The sequence below is a fragment of the Mustelus asterias genome, unplaced genomic scaffold (genome assembly GCF_964213995.1).
Source record: "Mustelus asterias unplaced genomic scaffold, sMusAst1.hap1.1 HAP1_SCAFFOLD_107, whole genome shotgun sequence".
NCBI lineage: Eukaryota > Metazoa > Chordata > Chondrichthyes > Carcharhiniformes > Triakidae > Mustelus > Mustelus asterias.
This window is the reverse complement of record NW_027590151.1, coordinates 600,968-609,056: the sequence shown is the minus strand read 5'-3', so window position 1 is coordinate 609,056 and position 8,089 is coordinate 600,968. Positions and strand designations below refer to the sequence as shown.

The 8,089-nt window shown below is 43.3% G+C and overlaps 1 non-coding gene across 1 annotated transcript; it reads right to left on the bottom strand.

The window, feature by feature from the left end:
- Positions 1-362: 362 nt before the first annotated feature.
- trnav-aac (transfer RNA valine (anticodon AAC)) lies at positions 363-435 on the bottom strand. Its single transcript has one exon. It is a non-coding gene; the product is annotated as a tRNA-Val (tRNA).
- Between the last annotated feature and the right edge of the window lie 7,654 nt (positions 436-8,089).

Sequence of the window (8,089 nt, the reverse complement as noted above, 5' to 3'; positions counted from 1 at the left end):
AATATGCTTCCGGGAAATGTGCGCCATTTCCTCCAGTTCAGTTAGTTTCACTTGTGTCTTTATGAGCACACACTACTATTACACATGTTTCAGATGATGATTAACTATGTTAGTCTGCATTTATAAATCCATTATATTATGTTATGGACTGAACAAGTTGCTAATGTGCGCACGGTGTCAAAGTACAAACATTTATTTCCTCATTGCGTCTTAAAATACAGCATTTCTGCTGTTGCTGAGAGCATTTGTGGCCGAGGTCAGAGCAAAGATAACATGGTTACAACATCGAGATTCGGATAATGTTCAGCAACAACTGAAACCATGGAAAACTTCCCTCATACTAAATGAATAATTTCAATAAGAGTTTCTGCCCGGTTTCGAACCGGGGACCTTTCGCGTGTTAGGCGAACGTGATAACCACTACACTACAGAAACAACTGACAGCATAGCGCCGCCAATTGGCCTGACCACAATGTTCAACTCCACTGTGTTGCTGCAGGTTCGAATGGTTACACTGAGAGCCCATGTCACTGAATACAAGACAAAAACCGTTTCTTTCAACCTGATTTCTCAACTCATCTTGAACTTCAACATTTATAAGCGGTCGTCCGGCAAATATCTAAGGGAGCAATGATTTCTGCTCAATTATTAATGCATCATACTCATCTTTCTTTGAATAATTTCAACCAGTTCTACCCAATATTTGTTCGCTGTTCAATGTTTAATATTAATATATTTTTATTAATTACCTATCTCCTCATTCTGAATGAAATATCTCCGAAATATACAACATTGAATTGCAAACATGACTGACCAACAAAAGGAATCGAGTCTCTGGGTAATACACATGTCACGGTGCTTCATTGAGATTGACCACAATCAGCTTTTAAACAAAATCAAATATCTTCAAAGGGAATAGATTTAAGAATGATTTGTTAGATATACTTGATCCCTCTTCATTCTGTGTGTGAAACACTCAGGCGTCTAAATCCCGTTCAGCTGTAGGAAAGTCCAGTAGATCCGCACTGATTCTCGATTTCCTCAACTGTCTGAGTGATTTTCCCTATTTCTTTACTCTGAAGAACGATGTTAAAGTAATGGTTCTGCGCAATGTGCGCATTTCCTCCAGTTCAGTTACAGTTCCACTTGTGTCTGCCTTTTTAAGCACACAATACTATTTGACATGGTTCAGATGATGATTAACTTTGTTCGTCCGCATCAACAAAGCCATTAAATTCTGTTGTGGACTGAATGAGTTGCTGATATGTCCACGGTGTCAAAACAGGAACATCTATTTCCCCTCATTGCATCATAAAAATACAGGATCTCTGATTTTGCTGAAAGATTTTGAGGCCGAGGCCAGAGCAAAGATAACATGGCTTTAATATCGAGTTTCGGATAATGTTTAACAACAAATTTCAATCATGTAAACTTCCCTCACCCTTAATGAACAAATTTGAATAATATTTCGGCATGGTTTTGAACTAGGGACCTTTCGTGTGTGAGGTGAATGCAACCACCATTACACTACAGAGACTGCTGGCGTCCATAGGACCCAATGGGACTCTCTTGGAATGTTGCAACATTCATTGTAACTGCTGTAGACATATTGATCCAAGAATGATTTTGATTTGATTTGATTTATTATTGTCACATGTATTAACATCCAGTGAAAAGTATTGTTTCTTGCGCTATACAGACAAAACAAAGAACAAAGAACAAAGAACAGTACAGCACAGGAAACAGGCCCTTCGGCCCTCCAAGCCTGTGCCGCTCCTTGGTCCAACTAGACCAATCGTTTGTATCCCTCCATTCCCAGGCTGCTCATGTGACTATCCAGGTAAGTCTTAAACGATGTCAGCGTGCCTGCCTCCACCACCCTACTTGGCAGCGCATTCCAGGCCCCCACCACCCTCTGTGTAAAAAACGTCCGTCTGATGTCTGAGTTATACTTCGCCCCTCTCAGCTTGAGCCCGTGACCCCTCGTGATCGTCACCTCCGACCTGGGAAAAAGCTTCCCACTGTTCACCCTATCTATACCCTTCATAATCTTGTATACCTCTATTAGATCTCCCCTCATTCTCCGTCTTTCCAAGGATCTCCCCTCATTCTCCGTCTTTCCAAGGAAAACATACCGTTCATAGAGAAGGAAATGAGAGTGTGCAGATTGCAGTGTTACAGTCATAGCTAGGGTGTAGAGAAAGATCAATTTAATGCAAGGTAAATCTATTCAAAAGTCAGATGGCAGCAGGGAAGAAGCTATTCTTGAGTCGGTTGGTACGTGACCTCAGACTTTTGTATCATTTTCCCGAAGGAAGAACGTGAAGGAGAGAATGTCCGGGGTGCATGGGGTCCTTAATTATGCTGGCTGCTTTGCCCAGGCACCGGGAAGTGTAGACAGAGTCAATGGATGAGAGGCTGGTTTGTGTGATGGATTGGGCACAATCACGACATTTGTAGTTCCTTGCAGTCTTGGGCAGAGCAGGAGCCATAGCAAGCTGTGATACAACCAGAAAGAATGCTTTCTATGGTGCATCTGTAAAAGTTGGTGAGAGTCGTAGTTGACATGCCAAATTTCCTTAGTCTTCTGAAGACGTGGAGGTGTTGGTGGGCTTTCTTAACTATAGTGTCGTCATGGGGGGACCAGGACAGATAGTTGGTGATCTGGAGACCTAAAAACTTGAAGCTCCCGACCCTTTCTACTTCGTCCCTGTTGATGTAGACAGGGACGTGTTCTCCTTTACGCTTCCTGCAGTCGATGACAATCTCCTTCATTTAGTTGACTTTGAGGGAGAGATGATTGTTGCTGCACTAGTTCACCAGATTCTTTACCTCATTCCTGTACTCTTTCTCATCATTGTTTGAGATCCGACCCACTATGGTGGCATCGTCAGCAAACTTGAAAATCGAATTGGAGGGGAATTTGGCCGCACAGTCATCTACATAGGTATATAAGGAGTATAGTAGGGGGCTGAGAACACAGCCTTGTGGGGCACCGGTGTTGAGGATGATCGTGGAGGAGGTGTTGTTTCCTATCCTTACAGATTGTGGTTTGTGAGTTTGGAAGTTCAGGATCCAGTCACAGAGGAGGTGCCGAGGCCCAGGTCACGGAGTTTGGAGATGAGTTTCGTGGGAATAATAGTGTTGAAGTCTGAGCTATAGTCAATAAATAGGAGTCTGTCCTTGTTATCTAGGTGATCCAGGGTTGAGTGCAAGGCCACGGAAATGCCGTCTGCTGTGGACCTGTTGTGGCGGTAGGCAACTGTAGTGGATCCAGGTGGTCCGGGAGGCTGGAATTGATTTATGCCATGACAAACCTTTCGAAGCACTTCATGATGATGGATGTCAGAGCCACCGGCCGATAGTCATTAAGGCATGCTGCTTGATTTTTCTTAGGTACCGGGATGATGGGCGTCTTCTTGAAGCAGATAGGGACCTCAGATTGTTGTAATGATTGAAAATGGTTGACAATGGCAGAGAACAACAAGAGGCCCTTCGACCCACCATGCCTATGCCAGTTATTTTATGACCAGTTACCAAACTGACGTGTCGGTGCGGGCTTGGTGGGCCGAAGGGCCTGTTCCTGTGCTGCACTGTTCTTTGTTCTCATTTCAATTTCCTCCTCTCATTCCATGAAGCTGATTTTTCTCCCTTTCAAGTCATTGTCAAATTCCCATTGGAAGAAGGCGTTTTGTGGAATCCATGTACAGTTTGCTTTAAGTAACAACGTTTCCCTGACACAGTGCCATGAAGTATTGGATATAGCTTCCCAATATAGTTTTCAATGTAAACATATTTATTTATGCAATTGATTTCATATCGAATTTGCAAAACGAGTTTAATCGGATGAAGCATCTCCTCATTATTTCGGAATCATATCTAATAGAACTACATTAACTCCACAAATTTCTACAGAGTGTGGAATATAACAGATGAGAATGAATCACCTATACCTGAAGCAGTCTCCTTGTGTTGTCCCGAACATTCGATCTGACAAGCTCGAGAATGGGTGGGGAATCTGTCTTACCTTCACTGACCTCACATGGGGTGACACGGTGGCACAGTGGCACAGTGCTGCCTCACAGTGGCACACTGCTGTCTCACAGCGCCAGGGACCTGGGTTTGATTCCTGGCTTGGGTCTGTGTGGAGTTTGCACGTTCTTCCTGTGTCTGTGTGGATTTGCTCCATTTTCCTCCCACGGTCTGAAAGACTTGCTGGTGAGGTGCATTGCCATGCTAAATTTCTCCCTTAGTGTACCCGAACAGGTGGCGGAGTATGGCGACTAGGGGATTTTCACAGTAACTTCATTGCAGTATTAATGTAATCCTACTTGTGACATTAATAAATAAACTTTAAACATGATATGGACACATCCAGAATGTGTTTGGCTGTAAAAATAAATACATTCATTATTGCTTATTCTCCAAAAGTGTCCACTGCTGAGTCATCAATTAATGATCACCATTGATGAGAAATAGATTTCTGGCTGTTCTTGTTAAAATGGACAGTTCCATCGCAATGAATATCTAACACGATATTGCCGCACTGACACGACCCTCGGGAATTCCGGTTCAGGGAGTTTACTCTGGAGCTCGTAAGTTTTTGAGATTGTCAATGGGTGCACTTCCATTCAGTGTGTCAGTGGCTGTGTTAATCTGTTTGTTTATCTTCCTTAGTGATTGTCTGTGTGTCTATGTTTGAGTTGATCAGTTTGAGAATCGATCACTGTGTTTACTTGTCCCTGTGTCTATGCTTTTGTTGATTCTGTGCGGTATACGAGTCTTCTAGTGAACACGGAGTTGGAGTTATTCATGTATTTTCATAGTTAGCAACTCAGACTAATGTGACAGAAATCTACAGAATAATTCTGGATTTATAACGAGGGACGTTAGAATTGATGTCAGTGTCTGGGCTGTTATCTATATGGTTATATATCCTGACACGTATTGGTCTTTGCACGTGGCCGTGTGTGTATCTGCTCTCCCCGTGTCGGCGTGGGTTTCCTCGGGTGCTCCGGTTTCCTCCCACGGTCCAAAGATGTGCAGATTAGTTTGATTGGCCATGCGAAATTGACCCCAGTGTCAGGGAGATTAGCGGGGTAAATGTATGAGGTTACGGGAATAGGGCCTGGGAGGCTTGCGATCGGTACAGACTCGGCGGGCCGAATGGCATTTTTCTGTACTGTACAAATTCGATGATTCTATGATTCTATTATCTGGGGATATGTGTCAGTCTTCACAGGTGGCCGTGTGTGTATGTTTCCAAATGCGGGCAATGTAGTCCACGGGAGGGCGCTCTCTAATCACTTATAAAAAAATCACGATTCCCTTCTGGAGGAAGCGACTGTTTGAAGATGTAAAAATGGGCGGAGAGACGGAGTTACATTCGACCTCATAACAGTCCACTGACTGTTTCAACTTTTACAGTTCCAGGTGTTATGCAGACAGTGATCACTGCCTCTGTTTCTGGTGTTCAGACTGGAACCATGGGGGTGAAGCTCTGTCTGCCTCTGGTTATTGTCCTGATCACAGGTCGGTCATTTTGAACCTTTGACTGAAATCCGCCAACCACCATATTCATTGCCCATTTCCATCTCTAGGCGATTATTCCGTTGTTGTTACTCCTTCTAACCCGCTGCGTGTCTGTTGTCTATTTTCAGCGATGAGTAACGGTGACTCAGTGTCCCAGTCAGAACCAGGAGTTGAAGCAGCAGAGGGTGAAGATTCAGCAATACCCTGCAGTTACTCTGTATATGGCTTAGCTACAGTCTATGTCCTGTTCTGGTATCGCCAGTATCCACACCGAGCTCCTCAGTATCTGCTCAGAGCGATGGCTATGGATTTACCGATACGGCTCCCGGCTTTAAACATTTCAGCGGGAATCTCAGCCAGACACAAAACACTTTTCACTTGTCCATGAAAGATTTGAAGATGTTAGACAACACCGTGTATTACTGTGCACTCAGACACACAGTAAATGAGGCTCCCGCGGACCTCGTACAAAAACTGGCGCAGGTCCACAATCCACAATCCGCAAAACACATTGCGTTGAATTTCAGAGAAAATGAACGTGACAATGCAGCCTCATCTGAGTGGCTTTCCCTCCCTAACGTCAGTGATTGTCACAGTTGGGAAAATGTGACATTTGGCGCTCAGATTACTCCTGGATAAATCCAATCACAAAACCCACAGATGTCTCGGGTGAATAACTTAATAAATCAATACTTCTAATCTTTCTGTATCAGATGCCTATCTGTCAGGGGAACCTGTTAAATGTGATCCAATATTAAAGGCACACTGAGAGTTGTCACATTTTGAAGTTTCTGGACAGAAATAATGACTGATTGAATCAGTACTTTCCCAGTATAAGAGTAATCCCAGTGGAAACGCAAGTCAATGTGGACTTGGGTGATTACTTATCCCCGGTATAAATAAAGCAGTAACTACTATTATGTTCATGCAGTGGATGCACTCATTAATACCCGCAGAGTAAATGAGGGTAAATTATTTATTTCATTTTTAACTTTATTTAGAAAGAAAAATCTATCTATAAAAAGGGGGATATTGAGTTCGAACGAAAGAGGGTTAACCGAGAAAGAGACAGTGTAACTGATAACGTTATTCACCTTTCATGGAGAGAGAAAGAGAGTGAGAAAAACACACAAAGTCCGGGATGGAATGTGTTTGGAGGGAGCCAGCTGTGTTTAGTCCACCACGAACAGTGTTTGGTCCACAGCTGACGTCATCTCAAGGGGACCAGCCAATTGCAACACTGGGAAAAACCCCCAATTTGCCAATGATTGAAGCTGCCTCTGATCTGAGTTTACTCCGTGATATAAGACTAGAAGCAACAACATATTTTAAACAGTGTCGCTGTTTACTGTCCATTCAGGAACCACATGTTCCCTGCGTGTTTTACTGATAATAATGGACATGCTGCCCCGTGAGTCTGAGCTCAAATCCTCAGTGTGTGTTCAATGGGTTATATTCACTCACAGATTTCTCACACAGTCTATATGTTGTTACAGGAACCAATGGCCAAACTTCAGTTTCCCAGGAGCCGCCTGAATTAACGGTTCAGGAAGTACAGACGGTAATTTTGAACTGCAGTTATAAAGCTAAGTACGTTGACAAAACTCTATTCTGGTACATCCTGTATCCCGGAGAAGCTCCGAGATATTTAGTGAAAAGTTACGGCAAGGGGAAGGGGGATAAGTCTCCTGATGTTTCGGACCAGTTTTCTGCTAATTTGGACAGAGACAAGAAAACAGCTCCATTAAATATCACCGGGGTCCGTGTCTCTGACTCTGCCGTGTATCTGTAACAGTGTGCGCTGAACCGCAGTTACAGAGACGCAGTTAATCCGTACAAAAACCAGCAAAGGCATTCTCACCTCCTCTCACTGAATCCGATCTCTGAGCTGGATTGTGAACAGTCAAAAGAAACAAAATCATCTCATTAAAACCAATTAAACCGAATGATCAGGTTCTTTGTGCTGAATGTCTGTCAGTGTATGTAAAATCCCTCTTTATAGTAGTTTCTGTCGTTTACGAGCAACTCTGAATAGGAGACTCTGGTGCCGTTATTACAACATGAAATAAAACTCATCAGAGGCATATCTCAAAAATCATCTCAGTCAAAAACCATACATTCGCTTTAATGCACTCTATGTGTCAAAGAGAGCAATGATTGTACAGTCGTTTGATTTCTTGAAGGCAGTTGATAGATTTGTGGATATTCAGGGAAATAACGGATATGGAAGTAGTCATAGAGTCATAGAGGTTTACAGCATGGAAACAGACCCTTCTGCCCAACTTGTCCATGCTACCCTCTTCTAACCACTATGCAAGTCCCAATTGCCCGCGTTTGGCCCATATCCCAACAAAATATTTGTCTGAGCATAAAGACTTATCCCGCGGTTTCGATTTCCCATAGCACTTCTGGTGATTACAGCAGACTTTTAAAGAAAGACTTTCGGGCATGTGGGCTTTGCTGGCTAGGCCGCTATTTATTGCCCATCCCTAGTTGTCCTTCAGGAACTTTCTGACGCTCTTCTCAATTAGGTTTCTGCATTCAGTCGATTTTCTTA